Genomic DNA, 6000 nt, shown 5'->3' with positions numbered 1-6000 from the left:
GTAGTGATAGATGTGCAGATGATGATGTAGAGATACTGGGGTACAAAAGAGCAAGAGGATAAGTAACAATATGGGGATGAGGTAGTTGGGTGTGCTATTTACAGATTGGCTGTGTACAGGTACAGTGAACGGTAAGCTGCTCTGACAGCTGATGCTTAAAGTTAGAGAGGGCGATATAAGACTCTAGCTTCAGTGATTTTTGCAATTCGTTCCAGTCATTGGCAGCAGAGAACTGGAAGGCTTTGGGGATGACCAGTGAAATATACCTGCTGGAGCGCGTGCTATGGGTGGGTGTTGCTATGGTGACCAGTGAGCTGAGATAAGGCGGGGCTTTACCTAGCAAAGGCTTATAGATGACCTGGAGCCAGTGGGTTTGGCGGCGAATATGTAGTGAGGGCCAGCCAACAAGAGCATACAGGTCACAGTGGTGGGTAGTATATGGGGCTTTGGTGACAAAACAGATGGCACTGTGATAGACTACATCCAATTTGCTGAGTAGAGTGTGGAGGCTATTTTGGAAATGACATAGCCGAAGTCAAGGATCGGTAGGATAGTCAGTTTTACGAGGGTATGTTTGGCAGCATGAGTGAAGGAGGCTTTGTTGCGAAATAGGAAGCCGATTCTAGATTTAATTTTGGATTGTAGATACTTAATGTGAGTCTGGAAGGAGAGTTTACAGTCTAACCAGACACCTAGGTATTTGTAGTTGTCCACATATTCTAAGTCAGAACCATCCAGAGTAGTGATGCTAGTCGGGCGGGAAGGTGCGGGCAACAATCGGTTGAAGAGCATGCATTTAGTTTACTAGCATTTAAAAGCAGTTGGAGGCCACGGAAGGAGTGTTGTATGGCATTGAAGCTCGTTTGGGGGTTCATGTTATGCCCCTGAAAAAGGGGAGAAATAATCACGAGAGTGATACGGTATTGTTTCTCCATGAGAACTTTTAGTGCAATCATTTTACAAAAGTAAAACATTTTACAAAAAAAAGATCTACAGGAAGTAGATAGTTTTGTAGGGTACAAGGCTTATTCAAGTCACAACAGTATACACTGTAATTCACTGAAACATATACTAATTTCAATATAACTGTCAAGCACAAAGCTTAAACTCAGTAAACCATAACTCAATTTATCAACAGTCAATAAAGTGTTTGAAAAACCATTATACAAATAACACCGCAAAATATCTTATTAACTTCTTTGGGATAGGTGGCAGTATTTTCACGGCCGGATAAAAAAAACGTACCCGATTTAATCTGGTTACTACTCCTGCCCAGAAACTAGAATATGCATATAATTAGTAGATTTGGATAGAAAACACTCTAAAGTTTCTAAAACTGTTTGAATGGTGTCTGTGACTATAACAGAACTCATATGGCAGGCCAAAACCTGAGAAGATTCCATACAGGAAGTGCCCTGTCTGACAATTTGTTGTCCTTCTGTTGCATCTCTATCGAAAATACAGCATCTGTGCTGTAACGTGACATTTTCTAAGGCTTCCATTGGCTCTCTAAAGCCGCCAGAAAGTGTAATGGGGTGTCTGCTGTCTCTGGGCGAAGAACAGCAGCAGAATTTGTAAGTGGTCAGCCTGGGGACAGTGACACTGAAGATGCGCGGTCACGAGACTACTCCATTTTTTTCTTTCAGCCTTTGAATGAATACAACGTTGCCCGGTTGGAATATTATCACTATTTTATGAGAAAAATAGCATAAAAATTGATTTTAAACAGCGTTTGACATGCTTCTAAGTACAGTAATGGAATATTTTGAATTTTTTTGTCACGAATTGCGCTCGCGCATCACCCTTCGGATAGTGACCTGAACGCACGAACAAAACGGAGCTATTTGAATATAACTATGGATTATTTGGAACCAAAACAACATTTGTTGTTGAAGTAGAAGTCCTGGGAGTGCATTCTGACGAAGAACAGCAAAGGTAATCCAATTTTTCTAATAGTAAATCTGAGTTTAGTGAGCCCCAAACTTGGTGGGTGTCAAAATAGCTAGCCGTGATGGCCGAGCTATGTACTCAGAATATTGCAAAATGTGCTTTCGCCGAAAAGCTATTTTAAAATCTGACACCGCGATTGCATAAAGGAGTTCTGTATCTATAATTCTTAAAATAATTGTTATGTATTTTGTGAACGTTTATCATGAGTAATTTGGTAAATTCACCGGAAGTTTTCTGTGGGTATGCTAGTTCTGAACATCACATGCTAATGTAAAAAGCTGGTTTTTGATATAAATATAAACTTGATTGAACAAAACATGCATGTATTGTATAACATAATGTCCTAGGAGTGTCATCTGATGAAGATCATCAAAGGTTAGTGCTGCATTTAGCTGTGGTTTGGGTTTATGTGACATATATGCTTGCTTGGAAAATGGCTGTGTGTCTATGTACTCTCCTAACATAATCTAATGTTTTGCTTTCGCTGTAAAGCCTTTTTGAAATAGGACAATGTGGTTAGATTAACGAGAGTCTTATCTTTAAAATGGTGTAAAATAGTTGATTGTTTGAGAAAATTGAATTGTGGTATTTTAGTTGGTTTTGTATTTCGCGCCGTGCGATGCCATTGGCTGTTGGCTAGGGGCTAGGGGCTAGCGGAACATCTGTCCTCAACAGGTTAACAACGCACATGTTCATTCACAATCGACATAAAATGGCAGCTACTCTCAGTACGAAGCTATTCTTCGCTGCAACCGAGCAGGGCTTCGCTCACACGCACATATTACTCTCTGCAAACTTAACTCTAACTTCCTCAAGTTACTAAAACACACCTTAAACACTCTTGACATGTTAGCGAGTTATAACATTTAAATTACTCTGTTTTATCATCAATAACGTAACTGAAAAAGGGGAGAAATAATCACGAGAGTGATACGGTATTGTTTCCTCAATGAGAACTTTTAGTGCAATGAGGAAAAAGCCCGCGATTTCCCCGGGAACTTGGGTGGAGACCAGTGCAATCGATCTCAGGCTCATAGATTAAGAGCATTTAGTAGATCACAGATTAACACTTTTACCCTTCAATTAGGCACCACAAAATAAAGTAATCAATATAACGTTTACACATTCCTCTCACAATTCTTACCCTTTGTACGCTTGACGGATTTTAACTTTTTAACACAATTATATGAATTTTATCAATCTCTATCAACTAGTACTGAATGTATGATCTTTTTAACCTTAGATGTTTTAAGATCCTCACATACTATGAACTTACTAATACTTTTTAATGTATACCAGGCTATGAGTATTTCCTTTAACCTGTCACATTAACACAGTGTTCAAAGAAGGACCAGATGTATACAGAATAGTGTCGTCTGCGTAGAGGTGGATCAGAGAATCACCAGCAGCAAGAGCGACATTATTGATATATACAGAGAAAAGAGTCGGCCCGAGAATTGAACCCTGTGGCACCCCCATAGAGACTGCCAGAGGTCCGGACAACAGGCCGTCCGATTTGACACACTGAACTCTATCTGAGAAGTAGTTGGTGAACCAGGCGAGGCAGTCATTTGAGAAACCAAGGCTATTGAGTCTGCCGATAAGAATGCGGTGATTGACAAAGTCGAAAGCCTTGGCCAGGTCAATGAAGACGGCTGCACAGTACTGTCTTTTATCGATGGCGGTTATGATATAGTTTAGGAACTTGAGCGTGGCTGAGGTGCACCCATGACCAGCTTGGAAACCAGACTGCATAGTGGAGAAGGTACGGTGGGATTCAAAATGGTCAGTGATCTGTTTGTTAACTTGGCTTTCGAGCAGGGCAGGATGGATATAGCTCTATAACAGTTTGGGTCTAGAGTGTCTCCCCCATTGAAGAGATGACCACGGTGGCTTTCCAATCTTTGGGGATCTCAGACGATACGAAAGAGAGGTTGAACAGGCTAGTAATAGGGGTTGCAACAATTTCGGCGGATCATTTTAGAAAGAGAGGGTCCAGATTGTCTAGCCCAGCTGATTTGTAGGGATCCAGATTTTGCAGCTCTTTCAGAAAATCAGTGGGCTGGATGGTCTCATATGTATTGGAGTTCCCCGACCAGCACCGATGAGCCACCTGCAGGGATAAGGTGCAAGGGAGTTATACTTGAGTGATGTATATATACACTGAATATACAAACATTATGACCTGCTATTTCCATTACATAGACTGACCAGGTGAATCCAGGTGAAAGCTATGATCCCTTATCGATGTCACTTGTTAAATCCACTTCAAATCAGTGTAGATAAAGGGGAGGAGACAGGTTAAAGAAGGATTTCTAAGCCTTGAGACAGTTGATACATGGATTGTGTATATGTGCCATTCAGAGAGTGAATGGCCAAGACCAAAGATTTAAGTGCTTTCAAACGGGGTATGGTAGTAGGTTAGATGCCAGGTGCACCGGTTTGGGTCAAGAACTGCAACACTGCTGGGTTTTTCACGCTCAACAGTTTCCCGTGTGTGTCAAGAATGCTCCACCACTCAAAGGACATCCAGCCAACTTGACACAACTGTGGGAAGCATTGGAGTCAACATGAGCCTGCATCCCTATGGGACACTTTCAAACACCTTGTGGAGTCCATGCCCTGAGAAATTGAGGCTGTTCTGAGGGCAAAATGGGGAATGATTCCTAAAAGTTCAAACATTGTTACATTTCATTTCAGTTTTGGTAATGTTCTAGGAATGAACAACGCTCTTCAAGAAACAATGTTCTTGTGTGGGAATTTCAGTACTTCAACATAATGTTTCCGACAGGTTTCCTCATAGTTCTATTTCAAGTAATGTTCTGAAATTGTTCCTGAGAACATTAAGTAAACTTTCCATAAAAACCACAGGAAAACTTTAGTAACATTCAGAGAAAGTTCTAAGAACGTTATTTAGGGTGCGTTCGTAAGTTCTATCCAATTTCAAAATGGCAGTGTCCATAACGGCAAGATGTGATGGATGTGGCTATATTGATACACTTGAAGTTAAAATTCAACATATTGCCAAATGGAATGGGAAAACTAACCAAGGAGGTAATTTAGTTATGTAGTGTATGTATGTGTCCATGAAGATTGAAGGTGTATTTAATTTATTACATTAACTTACTAGTGTTAGCAGTTTGTCACATCCTGACCATAGAGAGCTCGTATTTTTCTATGGTAGAGTAGGTCAGGGCGTGACTGGGGGGTTTTGTCTAGTTTATTTCTATGTTTGGTTCTAGTTTATTTTTTCTATGTTGGGGTGTTTGTCTAGTTTACATTTTCTATGTTGTGTTCTAGGTTCTTTTTTTCTATGTTGTTGTTTTGTCTAGTTTAAATTTTCTATGTTCTAGGTTATTTTTTCTAGGTTGGGGTTTTCATATGATTCCCAATTAGAGGCAGCTGGTCATCGTTGTCTCTAATTGGGGATCATATTTAAGTGGTTGTTTTTCCCACTAGTGTTTGTGGGAGATTATTTTGAGTTTATGCATGTAGCACCTCTTCGTCAGGGTTTGTTGTTTTTGTTTATAGTTTATTGTCTGTCTTGCATAGAAATAAAGATGTGGAATGATACGCACGCTGCTCCTTGGTCTCCTCCATACGACGGCCGTGACAGAATCTCCCACCACCAAAGGACCAAGCAGTGTGCCCAGGAGGAGCAGGGATCCTGGGCCCGGAAGAGAAGAGAGCGGAGGACATCCTGGACCTGGGAGGAGGTAATGGCAGGGGAAAAGACCCTGCCATGGAAGCAGGCGGAGACAGTGAGAGAGGAACGGCGACGATACGAGGAACTAGCACGGCAACAACGGAAGCCCGAGAGGCAGCTCCCCCCCAAAAATGGGGGGAGCACACGGGGAGATTGGCGGAGTCAGGGTTGAGACCTGAGCCAACTCCCCGTGCTTACCGTGGGGAGCATGTGACCAGTCAGACACCGTGTTATGCGGTGATGCGCACTGTATCTCCAGTGCGCATTCATAGCCCGGTGCGCACTGTGCCTGCGCCCCGCATTTGCCGGGCTAAAGTGAGCATTCAGCCAGGACGGGTTGTGCC

This window comes from Salmo salar, chromosome 12, assembly GCF_965601325.2.
Source record: "Salmo salar chromosome 12, fSalSal1, whole genome shotgun sequence".
NCBI lineage: Eukaryota > Metazoa > Chordata > Actinopteri > Salmoniformes > Salmonidae > Salmo > Salmo salar.
This window is presented reverse-complemented; position numbering follows the sequence as displayed.